The 11,550-nt window shown below is 39.4% G+C and overlaps 1 non-coding gene across 1 annotated transcript; it reads right to left on the minus strand.

Moving 5' to 3' along the window:
* Nucleotides 1–2,831: 2,831 nt before the first annotated feature.
* Nucleotides 2,832–2,903, minus strand: TRNAQ-UUG (transfer RNA glutamine (anticodon UUG)). The gene has a single exon. It is a non-coding gene; the product is annotated as a tRNA-Gln (tRNA).
* Between the last annotated feature and the right edge of the window lie 8,647 nt (nt 2,904–11,550).

Raw genomic sequence — 11,550 nt, forward strand, 5'->3', positions numbered from 1 at the left:
GAATACCTGCCATTCACACACCATTACAAACCCAATACTTCTAATGATTATTCAACTCACACTATAAGTGCTAACTAGTACAAACCATGTGACCCAATTTACTCGACATTTTGCCTTTTACATTTGATCATAACATATAGCCTTTGATCTATGAAACAACACATAATAAAGGACAAACGGCACACCTCAAATACACACACTACATGAATGAATACCTGCCATTCACACACCATTACAACCCAATACTTCTAATGATTCTCCTTTTGCGGGTGTTTTTCCCTTGCCATGCCATTCTGTGTTCCCACCACCTCCCTTGGGTATGATGACTAATGTGAATCACTTGTTGAAGACTTTCTCTCGACCACATACAACATGATATAGACCATGTTACACCAAGACATATCAATACAACACCTCAAAATAAGTGTTTATTACCCCCCCCCCAAAGCACACCTCGGGAGGATCCTTCTCTACCAAAGAGGAGGAGAACACTATCTTAATTAGCAATAGAAAGCACCTAAGCGAACCCTAATCACCTCCTAACAAGGTTTTAATACCAACTTGGAAGTTGGATCTAAGGAGGCTCAAAATCAAACAAAAAATCCATAATTAATTAAACAAGGTTATGGCACACATTAATCCTCTAATTCCATTGCAAATTTCTCTTTTGTGAGAGTACCCAAGCTACAAGATACAAGCACCCTAGTGCCAGTACAAACATGTGTGTGCCTAATAAATGTGTTCAACTCACACTATAAGTGCCAAGAACTAGTATAGACCATGTGACCCATCTTCACTCAACCTTCTTCTTTTTACATTTGACCATACCAAATAACCTTTGAGCTATGAAACCATACAAAATAGAGGATGCATATGCCTCCCCTCAAATACACATACCACATGAGTGAACACCCTGCCACTCCTGCACCAATGCAGACCCAATAGTTATCACATCTAAGGAGTGTTGATAGGGAGACTATATTCTTGCCGGCGCCTACTTGTTCTAGATCACAAAAACTAAAAAAGTCACCTTTTACATATAGCTTAGTGCCGTGGTTGGCCCACATAGTTCCTTGATGCCTAATTGTTGCCCCCTTATTTGCACCTTGTTTCATACAAGAGAAAATTTTATACCTTGCTTCTAAAAGATCTCAATCTCTCTCTCGAACCTCACACATAAAAATTAAAATCTCAACAATCTCTCGACTCACCATGATGCTCCCACTCAAGAGAACAATGTCACATAAAGAATGCTCTAGTACTAGCATGATAATTAATCCTTTCACTAAGAAATACACCAAGGATAATGGATTAATATACTCACACTAAACAAGACCATACTCCATGAGAAAACAAACACAAAGATGATAAATACCAAGCATGAAAAGAATATAAAGTCCAAAGGTGATTACCGTAAAGAACACATAGATGATAAACACTAAGCATGAAGGATACAAAGTCTAAGAGGTGATTACCATAAAGAACACAGAGCACTCATATAATCGATAAATCAAGATATTACAAAGCATGAACACAAAGGTTTGGTGGTGCCAACACCTCCCTATATCCTCTTCCCCTCCCTACATCAATGGAATGCGACTTAGAATTGAGGGAACTCCACTAAGTTTACACAAAGTAACCTTGACTTTAACAAAGCCATTTTATCTTATAGATATAAGAGATGATTTCCATGTTATAAGCTACACTAAGATGCTCGATCATATATATGCCTGATTTTCCTCACACACTTCTATTGTTCTCTCATTTTTTAAGTTTTTTAAAGATTGTTGCGTTTAAATAATATATATTTAATCTTCGACTAGCATTGAAGCTCTTTTATTCGGATTCTTCTTAATGTTCTTAGCTTCACAAGGAAATGAGGTTATAAGAACCTTTGTGTGATATTGATCCTTTAACTTATAAATCATGGTGTAACCACAAGACGTCAACCCTTCTTATAGTAGATGTCAAAAGAAGCTATTGGGAGCTCCTATTGCAAGAGGTAACTTGTGTACTCCCTAGATAATATGGTTTCCTTGTTGCGAGTAAGTAAGTTCTTGTGCTACCCCATTTTTGGGGACACGTTCTTGTGGCTACTTCTAGAGAATATACATATTATGAAGCAGTAATGGCAATACAGCATGAGCTTTGTTTGCCTCCTGTGGACTTTGCATTAAATTTTATTGCACACAATTTTCGGTGTAGGTTACCTACACATCTCCATGATGAAGCCATGGTATTAATTCACGTGGTGGCTGAGTATTGAAGGAAGGTTTACTTAGGATAAGGTTACCTAAACATCTTCACATTGTTAGTCACATGGTGGGTGACTAAAGAAAGGTTTACGTGGGATCAAGTGTTGTAGAGTTATGTATATAAGCTCTGGTGTTGGTGGGATTGTAGAGTAGGTGCCTCCTTTAATTTTTGGAGGCTTTTTGTAATGTTGAGAAGCCTAGGAGATTTTTATGCCAATTTTCCACTTGTAGGAGATTTTTGTGCCAATTTTCCGCTTTTAGGCAAAAGGTTTCTCATTGCCTGCTGGAGGAGGACCTCTTTGCTGGACTTCCCCTTCAAGCTCAACGTCTTCGTTGCAGACCTCCTGCGAGAGTTTGAAAGGGCGCACAAGGTTAAAGATTCAAGCAATTTAAAAGAAGTCTCCATACCCTAACTTTCAAGACAGAATGCACCCACCCTCATCACATAAAGCAATGCAGTGCAAAATACTGGCTGTTGAGTCCAGAGCGGGGTGTGCCCCGTTTGTACGTCCTCTCAATGAAGAATGACCATTGATAGAGAAACCTAATCGTCCAGGGGAAAAAAAAAGGCCCAAAAGGTCCTACCGGGATTCGAACCCAGGTCGTTGGATTCAAAGTCCAAAGTGCTAACCACTACACCATAGAACCAACTCGGCGACGAAGGGTCCTGAACAACTTTCTAGTTGTGTATTCACTCAAAAAGGTATACTACCGAATTCTGAATACGCAGCTTCTCTTATATAGCAAGCAACGATCAAACACCATCGAATAATAAAGAACCAACTATTTTCAGGAGCCATCGGATCAGGCGGCTCCAGGTTACTGCGCAGAACTCTTATGCCCCTTCAACACTCCTTATGCATTGGAGCGGGGGCTCACACTTTACTGACCCACCACAAACCCTACATCGAGGGATTCCCTCCTCTAGTTTCACATGGGTACATCAAGGTTTTTACCCCGCCTATACAAGCCTGGTGCTGCAGAAAAGAAACAAATTAGTTCTGAATTCACCTGGCTCTCGGAGCAAAAGCGAGCGATGGTCGTGAAGCTCGCCCACTCTGATGGTGAAGCTTCGGGGGAGGCGGTTGTGGGTGCTGCTTGGCAGTACCGAGCAACACCAAGCGATGGAGATACATCTCTAGTTTGTTGATAAAAGGAGCCAACACCCCCTAATTTATTTTGACGACCGAAGCTAATGACAAAAGCGTTACTCTGTTCGACCGAAGCTAATGACAAAAGCGTTACTCTGTTCGAGTCTCAAAAACGAACGTGTTCGTCTCTGACCCCGGCTCGAAAAACAAAAACCCTAATTTATTGATAAAAGGAGGCACCCCACTCTTAAGTGCTACATTATCTTCCAATTTATCTTCGCTCTTGGGGAGGGTAGAGCTTACTTGATCGTAACTAAACCTTCCTTTAGTACTCAAGCCACCGTGTGAATTAATACCGTTGCTTCATCATGCATCATGGAGATGCATAGGTAACCTACACCGAAAATTGTGTGCAATAAACTTTAATGCAAAGTCCACAAGAGGCAAACAAAAACTCATGCTATATTGCCATTGCTGCTTCATAATATGATATTCTGTAGAAGTAGCCACAAGAAAAAACCATATTATCTAGGAAGTACACGAGTACCTTGCAATAGGAGCTCTTCACCAATAGCTTCTTTTGACATCTACTATAAGAAGGGTTGCAGTCTTGTGGTTACACCATGCATTTATAAGTAAAAGGATCAATATCACACAAAGGTTCCTACAACCTCATTTCCTTGTGAAGCTAAGAACATTGAGAAGAATCCAAATAAAAGAGCTTCAATGCTAGTTGAAGATTAAATATATATTATTTAAATGCAACAATCTTAAAAAACTTAAAAAATGAGAGAACAATAGAAGTGTGTGAGGAAAATCAGGCATATATATGATCGAGCATCTTAGTGTAGCTTATAACATGGAAATCATCTCTTATATCTATAAGATAAAATGGCTTTGTTAAAGTCAAGGTTACTTTGTGTAAACTTAGTGGAGTTCCCTCAATTCTAGGTTTCATTCCATTGATGTAGGGAGGTGTTAGCACCACCAAACCTTTGTGTTCATGCTTTGTAATATCTTGATTATCGATTATATGAGTGCTCTATGTGTTCTTTATGGTAATCACCTCTTGGACTTTGTATTCTTCATGCTTAGTGTTTACAATCTATGTGTTCTTTATGGTAATCACCTTTGTACTTTATATTCTTTTTATGCTTAATATTTATCATCTTTCTATTTGTTTTCTCATGTAGTATGGTCTTATTTAGTGTGAGTATATTAATCCATTATCCTTGGTGTATTTATTAGTGAAAGGATTAATTATCATGTCAGTACTAGAGCATTCTTTATATGACACTGTTCTCTTGAGTGGAAGCATCATGGTGAGTCGAGAGATTGTTGAGATTTTAATTTTTATGCGTGAGGTTTGAGAGAGATCTTTTACAAGCAAGGTATACAATTTTCTCTTGTATGAAACAAGGTGCAAACAAGGCAACAAGTAGGCAGCAAGGAACTTTTTGGCCAACCACCACGGCACTATGTTATATGTAAAAGGTGACTTTTTAGTTTTTGTGAGCTAGAACAAGTAGGTGCCGGCAAGCAAATAGTCTCCCGATCAACACTCCTTAGATGTTATAACGGTCCGCATCGGTGCAGGAGTGGTAGGGTGTTCACTCGTGTGGTATGTGTATTTGAGGGGGGGGGAGGCATATGCATCCTCTATTTTGTATGGTTTCATAGCTCAAAGTTTATTTGGTATGGTCAAATGTAAAAGGAAAAATGTTGAGTGAAGACGGGTCACATAGTTGTCGGCACTTATAGTGTGAGTTGATGAACACATTTATTGGGCACACACACGGTTGTACTAGCACTAGGGTGCTTGTATCTTGTAGCTTGGGTACTCTCACTAGGGTGCTTGTATCTTGTAGCTTGGGTACTCTCATAGGAGAGATATTTGCAAGAGTTATTTCTTAAGATTATTATCCCCTAATTATAATTAGGTGTGCCATAACCTTGTTTAATTAGCTATGGATTTTTTGTTTAGTTTTAAGCCTCCTTAGATCAAACTTCCAGGTTGGTATCAAAACCTTGTTAGGAGGTGATTAGGGTTCACTTAGGTGATTTCTATCGCTAATTAAGTTAGGGTTTTCTCTTTCCTCCTCCTCTCTAGTAGAGTATTTTTGAGAGAAAATAATAGCGTCTCTTAAGCCTTGTCAATAGATAGGTGTGGACTTTTGTGTAATGTGCATAGAGAGAGAAGGAAGTTCACTATTGAGATTACTAGATAGAAGCTTATCGACATAGAGCTATTGAAGCAAGTGTAACAACCCACACCATTTGGCAAGCTAAAAGAAGCTTGGGATTCTCTAGAAACATTGTTTGGTCCTAAGGGTAAACACTCAAAGATCTATAAGTCTATTCACGGAACTCAAAATTTGAGGAGTGACTAGCAGTCTCGAAGATGCATTGGAAAACTAAAAACTTCGAGTAGGCATCTTCCTCTTCCTACAATCATTCAAACATCAATTCAACTTGTTTGTTTTAGTAGGATGTTTTTATTAATTAGCATTATGTTAGGTAAAATATTCATTACAAAACAGTCCTTAAATGGTAATTCCTAGGAGCTAAGATCGGCTCTGATACCAATTGTAAGGTTCCTCCCTTCTAAGATAGGAGAAACACTTAAGGATACGATTCATAGGTAAGACCTAGTCCTATCCTGCAGGGGAAGCGTGATCTTCTAAAAGTCAAATCACCCATAGGGTAATTTATCATAAATTGGGCAACTACTAGACTTGATTTCTAGAGGCAACGCTTTTTTCCTCATCCATGCAAGGCACAACCGCGCTGACCTAGTCTTCTAGAATAGAGTTGCCCAAGAACCTAATTATCTAGCGTAGGGCTTTCACTTAATCTATTGGAAAGCTACCCGACTAATCGGGTCCACCCGTCCATAGGATGGTGCCATCGGGGCATTCCATCCTCCCACTTTCCACCCTACTCACACGTCAATTTGTTTTCTAATTAATCCTACCACACTGTTTGACATAAATAAACATGTTCCTTAATTAAAGCCCTTTTCACAAGGTTTGTTAAGACAGCCTTTTTACACATCTTTTTACACAATACAATCATGCCAAAGACAAGATATATATATAAAAAGTTTATACATGAATCAATTCCATACAAGCCAAACCGGCTCTCTTATTCTTTTTCTTTATTCTGCCGCCGATGATCTAGAATTCGGCCTTCCAGCCTCTACATGCTAGGCAAAACCCTACGGGACCATACATCTCATCATCGGCCGCTAGCGAGGACTCAAGCCGGCCTGTCGCTCTCTCAGGCTCCATCACTCGATCCTCCCGCCCCTCAGAGGGATGTCTGCACACTAGGGTGGGCTTATTCACTGCACTAGCTTGGGCCCTCAAAACTAGGCAGCATCATAATCTCGTGCCTTAATCGGCGAACCTTATTCTCCCAATGGTATAAGGGATACCTTGGGCCATTCCCGGGCTTTGCTAACGAGACGCCGCCTGGCTACACAAGCACGGAATGGAGTTAGCATTGAAGCCAGGAAAAACTTGCACTCTTTAAAGATAACAATTTCAATGCAATTTATTGAATACAGCATCACACAATTCGTAACTTCATACAATTTTATGTCATTATTTTAAAAGGAAAAGATACACATTTATTAGCACTAATATATTAAAAAAACTCTTCTTTAAAATATAACCAAGCTAACCTGGCCTCCATTTCCTTGAGGAGCTTGAAAAGAGAGGGTTGAAGCCGCATCGGGAGCATCTTCCCTAATCTCGTTATTGCGCACTCCTCTCGAGGCAATATTCTGACGTTTCTGGGATGGGGCCATCTTGGACGTCGTCTTGTAGGGCTCGCTGTCGCGATCGAAACGCTACTTAGAAATTTGTCAACCTGAACCTCCAAGCATGGAAGTTGTTCTTATCAAGCTTCTCAGAAACAATCTGGTTTATGCCATCATTTGACATCTTGCCAGACACACAAATTTACCAGAAACAGTACTCTGGTTTGTCCTGCACAAAATGTTGTATTTTCTACAGCGGTACTGTACTACACTCAAATGTCACAACCACTGACCTCAATGTGCATACATACACCCAATGGCAACTGTTGACCTCCTTTGCAACACACACAATGTCTGCACAGCCAATCCGTCTTTCTGCACAGTTCTTAAAACAGAGTTCTGCAGAGAATCGATGACTTACCCACCGCAATGCTTGAAATCACCTGCTTTCTGAAAAACGGAGGTCCTAACGCGCCCGAAACGTGTTTTTTCGGCCCAAAAATTTCATCCAAAAGGACGGTATAGTTGCCCTATAGCTTTACTCCCGCGAAGAAAGCTCCTCAATCAGAGATCGTTTGCCGGTGCCTCCCATAGAGCTCCCGACAAGGGTGTAGTCGTCGCCAACACAAATAGGGAAGAGTAGATGAAGCTCTTACCCTCGTACCGCTTCTTGTGCTTCTCTTGCTTGCAGCTCAGCCCTTAGCATGAACCAGGCTCTGATACCATGAAAAGATGCAAGGGAGATGAGAGCTTGAGCTCTTGCAAGCACACACACACTCACAAAACCCTAAAAGAGAGCACACAAGGTGAGAGGCTGAAAATCTTCTTCTTCTTCACACAACACTCAACACACCATATACAAAGATAAGAGTGCACACAATATGAAAGGTACTCAACCAAATACATACTAGGGTTCTCTATAGTATGAACCCAATTAAATGAGCTGGCGCTATAACTATGCCAGTCTCTAGAATGGCTGTCACACATCCTGTCATCCCACTGGCCGCATATCACCCATGTAGGGACTACGCTCCCTCAATCTGCCTTCACTCTCTTCTTTTTGAAAGCCCTCTCTAAGGTGCTCTGTGTAGCCTCTATGGCACAGAGCACCAAATGTATAGTTCGATGTTTTTGGTTCTGGATTTAGGGGTAAGCTTCTTGCTCGTATAGGTATAGCCAAAAGCATAGGCATAGAGGATCCTCAAGAAATAGCCCAATCACTCCTTGAGCACACTCTGTCCAATAACAAGAGAAGGAAGCTCAATATTGTAAGAAAGCTTTTGTAAAGATGATGTATCACTTCTTATTATGAATACAATACAGTTTTTGCAAACTTATTTTCATCAAGTATATCATTGTTTTTTCTAGTTGTACCATCAATGTTTTTGTGAATGCATCAGAAATGACCCTGGGAGCCTAGGGGAGAGTGCCAGAACAGTGTGAATTTGAGCCTGCATCGCTGCTGTTGTAGAGCCTGAATTTGCACTGTTTTGGCACAGCTTTCTCAACCCTTCAGGAGCAATTCTAATGCATTGGATGATAAATAATGTATTTTTACACATGATTAAAGGTATTTTTATCTTGTAAATTATTGTTTTTCATAATCAATGTACTCAACTTCATTATAAATGCATCAAAAATGATTCCGAGTGGCTGGGGGAGCAGTGCCAGAATAGTGCGAATTTTGAGCCTGCACCGCTGCTGTAGAGCCCAAATTCGCACTGTGTTGGCATAGCTTCCCCAGCCCTCGAGGAGCAATTCTGATGTATTGGATGACAAATAATGTATTTTTACACATGATTAAAGGTATTTTTACACATGATTAAAGGTATTTTTATCTTGTAAATTACTATTTTTTATAATTAATGTACTCAACTTCATTATAAATGCATCAGAAATGATAAATGTACTCAACTTCATTATAATTATAAATGCATCAGAAATGATCCTGAGTGGCTAGCTGAGCAGTGCCAGAACAGTGCAAATTTTGAGCCTGCAGCGCCGCTGCAGAGCCTAAATTTGCACTGTTCTGGCATAGCTTCCCCAATCCTCCAGGAGCAATTCTGATGCATTGGATGAAAAATAGTGTAATTTTACACATGATTAAAGCTATTTTTATCTTATAAACTATTATTTCTCACAATTAGTGTACTCAACTTCATTAATGTAATTTTACACATGATTAAAGCTATTTTTATCTTATAAACTATTGTTTCTCACAATTAGTGTACTCAACTTCATTATAAATGCATCAAAAATGCATCAACTTCATTATAAATGCATAAAAAATGCATCAACTTCATTATAAATGCATCAAAAATGCAACTTCATTATAAATGCATCAAAAATGATTCTGAGTGGCTGGGGGAGCAGTGCCAGAACAGTGGAGTTTTGAGACTGCACTGCCAATAGACATTGTGCTGGGGTGCAATTGGTTGTCCACACTTGGCACATTCTCAACATGTTTAAAATGAATTTGCAGCAAGGGTTTATGAGTTTTATGTATGAAGAAGGTTGTGTCACATTGAGGGGATCTTACTTATCCAAGTTGACATTGATCAATGGCACAAAACTCAAGAAGGAGATCATGAAAACGGATTGTGTTTATGCATTACAACTTTGCAAAGATGAAGCTATTGATGCACAAGAGACAGTAATGCATGAGGGCATGGCTAAGATTTTAGAAGAGTACAACCAAGTGTTTCAAATGCCGAATAGCCTACCATCAAAGAGAGATGTTGATCATGGTATTGAGCTTGAGCACAATTCAAAGGCGGTTAACAAGTCTCCATATAGACTCTCTAAGGTGAAAAAAGATGAGGTAGCAAGGAAAGTTAAGGAGATTTTGGATATGGGATGGGTGGAACCAAGCCAATCACCATTTTGCTTCACCCATACTTTTGGTGAAGAAGAAAGATGGGACATTCCGTATGTGCATTGATTATCGTGATCTCAACAAGGTCACCATCAAGAATAGATTTCCCATACCTCATGTGGATGATCTTCTTGATGATCTCAAGGATGCTAAGTACTCTAAGTTTTTTTGAGGTCAGGGTACCATCAAATTAGAATGAAGGAGGGCGATGAGTTCAAAACAACATTTAGAATGGAAAGAGGGCTATTTCATTTTATGGTGATGCCATTTGGATTATGCAATGTGCCCACTACTTTCCAAGCTTTGATGCCAAAATACTACATCCCTTCCTCTTCAAGTTTGTGTTGGTGTTATTTGACGATAACCTCATATATAGCAAAGAAGATAATGAACATTTGATGCATGTTAGAGAAGTGCCTGACGTGTTGAAAGAAACCACTTTTACGCAAAGGAGAGCAAATATAATTTTATGGCGTAAGACGTGGAGTATCTTGGTCACGTTGTGAGCAAGGAGGGCATCAAGGTGGATCCTAATAAGAAAGTTGAGTGTAACTCAACTAAGGGTATTTTTGGGCTTATCATCTTTTTATAGGAGGTTCATGAAGAGGCATTGAGAAATTGCAGCCCCATTCACACTGACAAGCTAAAAAAAGAAGCCTTCTTTTGGCATGTCAAATCACATCTAAACAGGTTCAGAGGATTCCAGAGGCTTATATGCGGATTATTTTCCTGATTTTTATGGAATTTTCAGATTTCAGAGCAAACTTGGTTTGTATACATCTCAGTAGGTTTCTTGCATATTGGTGTCACATTTTCATAGTAGCAGATGGCCAAATAAACCTACACAAGTTGATTGAGACTGATTTTGATCGCTGGAGGATTCAAACGGAATGTCAAACTCTTATGAGGGAAGTTGCAAAAGTTGTTAAGGGTCAAAGTTTTGGTTTTGAAGTATTTGAATCTTTGATGTTGATGAGAAATGTTCAGTCTAACTTTCAAAATGTTTTCATTGTGAAGAAAGTTGGTGATCAAATTGACTATTTGGCAGATTTGGGTTCAGATTTATTTGACAAAGGTAGTTTTGATAGCATTCAATTTGGAGGATGTCAAGTGCAGATATTTGATGGATGTGAAGCAAGTTTTACAAATCTGATTATGTCAAAATAGGTGTGGAGGATTAGATCAGATTCAAGGTAGAATTATGATGCCGAATTTTTAAGTGTTCTGGAAGTGTTATCTGATTTGACAGTCAGGTTTCTTTCGTTCTGTTTGACAAGGGAGTATGGTCCAATTTTCAAAATGTGGAGGAAGCATGTTTTCAATGTCAAGGTAGGAAGTCAGATCAGCAAAAAAGTCAGTAGTGCAGCAGATTAGTCAGAAATCAGTAGAGCATTATGTTGCAAATGGAAAGTTAGTAGATATGCAAGATTTCAAAAGAGGAGGATGTTCTGATGGCGTTTATGCTTATCTTTGCAAGATTCTTTGCTTGTCTAGTTTACGGATCAAGGGATTGTGGGTCCAAAGTCATTTTTCTTTGAAAAATCAAGCCACCGAGCTATGCCAGGT

Source organism: Cibotium barometz, chromosome 26 (genome assembly GCF_041138505.1).
Source record: "Cibotium barometz isolate CiBa-2024 chromosome 26, ASM4113850v1, whole genome shotgun sequence".
NCBI classification, from domain to species: domain Eukaryota; kingdom Viridiplantae; phylum Streptophyta; class Polypodiopsida; order Cyatheales; family Cibotiaceae; genus Cibotium; species Cibotium barometz.